The sequence below is a fragment of the Alligator mississippiensis genome, chromosome 2 (assembly GCF_030867095.1).
Source record: "Alligator mississippiensis isolate rAllMis1 chromosome 2, rAllMis1, whole genome shotgun sequence".
Taxonomy (NCBI): Eukaryota; Metazoa; Chordata; order Crocodylia; family Alligatoridae; genus Alligator; species Alligator mississippiensis.
Window position 1 is genome coordinate 176512279 of NC_081825.1, and position 7167 is coordinate 176519445.

The 7167-nt window shown below is 44.1% G+C and overlaps 1 pseudogene; it reads right to left on the reverse strand.

Annotated features, from left to right (window-relative positions):
• Nucleotides 1-205: 205 nt before the first annotated feature.
• Nucleotides 206-6113, reverse strand: LOC132248663 (uncharacterized; annotated as a pseudogene).
• Between the last annotated feature and the right edge of the window lie 1054 nt (nt 6114-7167).

Sequence of the window (7167 nt, forward strand, 5' to 3'; positions counted from 1 at the left end):
TACCAGCTTCTGCAGAGGAAGGTGCAAGAAATGTTGTAGCTGCAGAAAAAGCACAATCTACCCCGCAATAGTTAAATCAGTTATACCCTTATGAAATTCTTTATTTTGATTTTTGGCTGAGATTTTCAAAGCAGCCTAAGTGTTGGGCCCCAGCTCAAGTCTGGGTTCGTGCCCGGTATGCAAAGGCCAATAAAGATACCAGGGGTGAAAGTATAAAAATGATTTATTGCTAGCAATAAAAGGTGCAATAAAAGGTGCAAGCGGAATAATCTCCCAAGACAAGCACAAGCACATTCAATACTGAGCCCCTTATATACCAGAGGTTGAATCTTCATAAGCATCCTTGTTTGCTAATTGGTTATAAAGGAGTGACGCAAGGAGTTCTTTACTGAGCATGTCTCTATACCTGTGTTTTAGCTATGTATCTCATTAACGTACATATATGTTCCATTAGCATATATCTTCCCCGCCTCGGGGTGTGATTTTTAGTATTTTAATGAGCTCTTTGCTCCAGTACCTCTGATTCTGTTTTTTTGTTTTCAAGCTTCCTCTATCTAAGACTGTCTGCCCCTTATCATTGCAGATGGGCATTCGACATACAACATTCACTTTTGCTTAGGCTTTGCATAGTAGTTTCTAGGTCAAACCTTACATTTCCCTCATCTGGAGCATTTATAATTATTATTAATTATGATTGCTCCATTCAATTTGACTTAACACAAATCTAGTATTCTCAGCTTTCTTTTTTTGCAAAATCATTTGATTTACCTTAGGCCTGAAGATAGATGCGATACAAACCGGTATACAATGGATACAGAAACAGATCATAATCCCTATAAAGCAAAACAGAATAACCATACAAAACAACTGCTTCAACCATCCAAAATTGGGAAGCCAGGAAGTTAACCAGGAAAAGTCTAAGCCAGATGTTTCTTTCAATGTCTGTGTCAATCGTTGTAAGGCACCAATTTTGTCTTCAATTAGCACAGAATTATCAGTGAGGTTGAAGCAGCACATTCCTTTTAAGGTTTCACACCCCAGATTGTGTCGTAACAAGAGATAATCAATAGCGGCTCTATTCTCTAAGACAGCGTCCCTTAGTTGTTTTTGTTCAGCATTCAAGGCTGAGAGCGCTCGAGATGTAGCATTTAGTCCTTTTGCTAAAACACAGGCTACTGCATTAAGATTTCTGCTATTACTTACAGCAAGACCCGGAACCCCCACCATAGATGCAGCTAATGCTATGTATTCTGCCTTAGATAATAGTCCAGGGGAATCATTCTCGTCACAATCAGCAGTGAGAGTAGTGTATGCTCGTTTAAACCTCCCACCAAGAGGGGTTTGTTCAGTGTGCATTAGGTCAGACTTCCTTGGAAGAGCTGCAGTTACCCGGGCAATGGTGCATGGTCCCCCAGTAGCATTTGCTGGAAGGTATGACTATATCATTCTCCCGCAGGCCAGAAACCATCCTCGAGGAAGGATGGTATATGTATATACATAGGATATTTAACTGGTCTTATTACAGAAGATTTTTCTACCTTGGTTCAATTTAAAGCAATTACTGGTACAATTCACTATTAAGAAACATTCAGAAGCATTAGCTGTTGCCTGAACCCGTACAGAAAACATGTCTCTGCTTTTCTCTTTTACAATAGTCCCCCACTTATATATATCCTGATATGTATTTTCCTTCTTTACATCTTTCAGCATAGTATAATTCTGTAAAATTTTCAAAGGGGTAAGTACTGCAATTAAGCATGAGGTAAAAACCAGATGAGCATTGATCCCTCCTGCCAAGCAGAAGTCTGTTCTATTTAATATTTCCCGGGCCAGATAAATCCAGACATTTTCCTGAGGGTCAAATTCTTGTGGTAAAAGATTTTCCCCTCCTATAAGTAGGAGTGGACAAATTAGGGTGCCCCACACTAAAACCTTGAACAATTTCATAATAAGGCTTGTAAAACTTGATCAAAGATTGACAAATTATTCAAAGTTCCTTTCTTTTGAATAGGAATTTTAAGTCCCTTATTGGCTCCACCTTCCACTGTTCTCTGCCTCCGGTCCCAGAGTTTGCAGGAGTTTCTTCTTGTTCTGGTTCAGCCACCGGCTTTAGGCGACTGGAATGTATCCAAGTCTTGATTCCTTCGAGCTTTGCTGCCGTCGGGGTCGTTAAAAGTACTCTATATGGGCCCTTCCATCTGGCTTGAAGTGGTTCCTCGTTCCAATCTTTCACAAGAGCGTAACTTCCAGGTAATAATCGATTTTCCGGGGTAGGAGACTGGTTCTGTGTCTGCAGCACGTCCCATACCTGCATACATTATCTCAAATGGGCTTAATCCCAATTTAGAATGTGGTGCGACCCTTACTCGCAACAGGGCCAAGGGTAGGGCCTCTGGCCATTTGAGTCGAGCTTCTTGGCAAATCTTTGCAAGGTGTCTTTTTAAGGTCTAATTCATACGTTCCACTTTTCCACTGGACTGGGGTCTTCAAGGGGTGTGTAAATGCCAGCTGATTCCCAGGAACTCAGAAACCTTTTGAGTAATTTGTGCAATGAAATGTGGGCCATTGTCTGACCCTATTCCTTTTGGAGGTCCGAAGTGAGGTATGATTTCTCGTAGGAGTGCCTTGACCACCTCTCGGGCTTGGGCAGTCCGACATGGGAAGCACTCAACCCAATTAGAGAAAGTGTCCACAAAGACAAGGAGATATCTCATCCCCTGTTGCCGGGGTAACTCAGTAAAATCCACCTGCCATTCTTCTCCTGGCCCATTGCCTATTCTCTGATGTCCTGAAGTTTCTTTTCTCCCTCCTTTTGGGTTATTTCTCTGGCAGACCTCACATGTCTCTGATACCTTCTTGGCAGCCTGTCTTAATCCCACTCCAGTTACATAGTGACTGATCCACCTTACCAGGGCCCTGGGTCCATAGTGGGTGCCATGATGAGCTCTCTCCACTACCACATGAACCCAGGCAGCTGGGATGATAATGCGGCCATCCTTTGCTACTAGCCACCCGTGCTCCCCCTTCTTTGCTTGAAACTCTCTTATCAATTGTTTGTCTCTTTCCCCATACTGTGGTGTCACAGGCTGGTATAAGTCTGGGAGGAGAGGTAACAGATTACTTACTTCGGGCAGCAAGTCTGTCTGAGGTTTTTTAGCTGCTTTCTTTGCTGTAGCGTCAGCAAATCGATTACCTTTTGTGGATGAATCATCATTTTTCTTTTGATGAGCTTTGCAGTGCATTATCGTTACTTCTTTTGGTTCCCAGACTGCCTTAAGGAGGGCTTTTATCTGCTTGCTATGTTTAATGCCTGTTCCTTTTGAATCAAGTAGACCTCGCTCTTTCCATAGCGCTCCGTGAGCATGTAAAACAAGGAAAACATATTTAGAGTCAGTATAAATATTGACAGTTTTGTTGGCCGCCAATTGCAAAGCCCGAGTCATAGCAATGAGTTCAGCCTTTTGAGCTGAAACAGATGGGTTTAAAGGTCCTGCTTCTATCACATTCCGTGCAGTCACGATAGCGTATCCGGATTTTCGAATTCCATTCTCTATACTCAAGCTGCCATCAGTGTAGAACTCCAGGTCAGCTTTTTCAAGAGGTCTGTCTCTCAAATTTGGTCTTGAAGAATAAACAGTTTCCAATGTTTGCAAACAGTCGTGCACAAGATCTGGTGTGTCACCCATAGATGGCAACAGTGTTGCTGGATTTACAGTGCGAGAAATGGCCAATTTTATTTCAGGCTTATCTAGGAGGATGGCCTGATATCGAGCCATTCGTCTCGGAGTTAACCAGTTCCCTCCTTTCTGGTCCAAGACTGTAAGTACCGCATGAGGAATATATACAATCATTTCATGGCCTAGGGTTAATTTTTCAGCTTCTTGTATTAGCAGACAGGTAGCAGCAACAGCCCGGAGACAAGCAGGCCATCCACATGACACAAAGTCTAATTTTTTTGAAAAATATGCCACTGGTCGTTGCCAGCTACCCAATTTCTGTGTTAAGACTCCCACGGCTACCCCACCTCGGTCATGCACAAAAAGGGAAAAAGGCTTACTCATGTCCGGTAGTCCTAAGGCGGGTGCTTCAATGAGAGCCTGCTTTAACTGGCAGAATGCTTGCTCACACTCTTCAGTCCATTCGAGTACCTTTTCATCTCCGTGTGTTGCCTCATATAGAGGTTTTGCAATAACCCCAAAATTTGGAATCCAAATCCTGCAAAAACCTACTGTACCTAAAAATCCTCGTAGTTGTTTCTTTGTTATTGGGGGTGCCAGCCGGCATATAGCTTCTTTTCTTTAAGGCAACAGGGCTCTCTGACCAGGCTGTAATTCAAATCCCAAATATGTGACCTTCTGGGATATGGGCTGCATCTTTTTCCTGGAAACGCGATACCCTTGTTGACCCAGAAAATTAAAGAGGCAAATTGTTCCTTCCAGGCAGCTTGCTTCAGTGGTGGCTGTTAAAAGCAAGTCATCTACATATTGCAAAAGAGCACAGGACAGTGGCAATTCTAGCCTGCGTAAATCCTTGCTTAATGCATTGCCAAATAAGGTTGGGCTGTTTTTAAATCCTTGGGGTAAAACAGTCCAGCACAACTGAGTCTTAATGCTAGTATCTGGGTCTTCCCATTCAAATGCAAATATTTCCTGAAATCCCTTCTCTACCGGTATACAGAAGAAAGCATCTTTTAAATCAATAACCGTAAACCAATTATGATCTGGGTTCAAAGCAGATAGCAAGGTGTACGGATTAGGCACGGCCGGGTATATACTCACAACCACTTTATTTACAGCTCTCAAGTCTTGGACGAAACGATATTCATTACTCTTAGGCTTCTTCACAGGCAAGATGGGTGTGTTAAAAGCTGATGTACATTCACGGAGAAGGCCATACTCCAGGAACCGTTCAACTAACGGCTTCAGTCCTTTCCTGGCTTCCATCTGCATTGGATATTGTTTCACACATGGAGGCTGGGCCCCTGGCAAAAGTTGAATCTTCACAGGGTCAGCATTTTTAGCCTTCCCAGGTCAGTGACCTGCCCATACCCATGGAACAACAGCATCGAGCAGGGGTTGAGGAATATCCGGTGTACTCTCCTCTTGGAGAAGGCCGAGAAGGCAAGCCTGTAAATGCCACCCCTTTTCAGGAGGCACTGTTAAAAACATTTGCCCATCCTGGAACGACAACGTAGCTTGCAGTTTACAGAGGAGGTCTCTCCCTAAAAGGGGAACGGGGCAGTTTGGCATGTACAAGAATTGTTGGGTAACTTCGGCCTGCCCAATATTACAGGTCATTGGCTGTAGGAAGGATCGTGTTACTGCCTTCCCTGTAACCCCTACCACCGGCACAGTCTTTTTACTTAAAGGTTTCAGTTTTTGAGTTAAAACAGAATGGGCAGCACCTGTATCTACGAGAAAATCTACCAATTCTTCTCTGTCCCCTAGTTGCATTTTAACCAGAGGCTCATCAGGGGACACTGGGATCTGGGTTATCTTTCCCTCCCGGGCCTCCGGTCCCCTTCAATCTGAATCCCTTCCAAAAGCGAACAATCCACTGCTCTCCTCTTTCTTCTTTTCACCTTCCCCAACTTTTCGATAAGGGCATTCCCGCTTCCAATGTCCTTTTTGTTTGCAAAAGGTACATTGATCTTTCTCTAATGGACCCCGTCTCTGCGGCTGTCTCCAGGATCCCTCATCTCTAGGTTTTCTCGTGATTGCAGCTGCCACTAGGGCTGCCTGCATTTTTATCTTTCTCTCCTCTTTCTTGTCCTGTTTCTTTTTCTGAACACTTTCTCGGTTAGTAAATACTTGGTAAGCAATGTCTACTAGTTGGGAAATAGGCATACCTGTTGCTCCGTCTGCCTTCTGCAACTTCTTTCTAATGTCTGGTGCACTCTGAGCCATAAAGATCATATTTACCATGCGAGCGTTCGATGCATCCTCCGGATCCTCACGAGTGTATTGTCTGAAAGTATTGTAAATTCTTTCCAAAAAAGCACTCGGGGTCTCATTAGCCTCCTGTTGAATCTCATACACCTTACTGAGATTTTGAGGTTTTTTTCACAGCATCTCTCAATCCTCGGAGGATATATTCTCAATAGGCACGGATGGAGGTCATATTTTGGTCTGGTTTCCAATCTGGCTCCTGGATGGGGACATGATCGTCTCTATTTCCTTGCAGGTTCCCTGAAATAATTTCCTTTTCCACGTACTCACGAGCTTTGTTCACTACCATTCTCCTTTCCTCTGGTGTCAACAAGATATCTAGAAGAGACTGAACATCTGCCCAAGTTGGGTTATGGGTTTTGAAAATCGTTTTAAACTGGTTCTGTACCTTTTCAGGATTCTCTCTCAAGCTGGGGTTATTGTTCTTCCAATTATACAAATCTGAGGTATTAAAAGGAATGTGCACAAAGGTTCGACGGTAGGTTGGCTCACCGTCATCTTCGAGAGGCCCGGGTACCACTTGTTCTCTTAGGGGAAATACCCCATTTCCCTTCCCACGGCCAGAATCAGATTCCCTGTGATATTTTCCCTTAACCCCGGAGTCTGCTTCTAACTGTACTCTCCATCCTCCTCCCGGGCTTATATCAGGAGAAGTCGGGGAGTTTGGAGATTGCCAAACACCTGACGGCCATGGTTGGCGCTGTTCCAGATCCCTATGTCGGGGGGTATTTACAACTTCTGCCTCAGGGGGGGAAGAAGCAGGAAGAGCAGATGCCAACGAGGAATCAGATGAATCAGGAGGAGGAGGAGGAGGAGGAAGAGGATAAGGTAAAGGCAACACAGGGGGAAGAGCCTCCGGCTCCGGACAGTCCAGGATAGGATTTGCAGCTGGTCGAGCCACAGCCATCTCACAGATCCCAACCCCCTCCCCCAATCCACATTCCTCCAAAACTTTTTATCTCTACAAAGAGACATAAACGCTTGCGCATACATCAATTCCTCCCATTTACCATTCTGCCGGCAGAACAAAATCAATTGTAAGATGGTATTATAATTAACACTTCCCTCCCGAGGCCAATATTCTTTATCATCTAGCTGATAGCGTGGCCACGCAGTTTCACAGAAGAATTTAGCTTTCTTCTTAGTCATAGCATCCTCACCAAACTCTGCCCAATGTCTCAATACACAAGAGAGGGGGGTACATTTGCTAACCTTACTG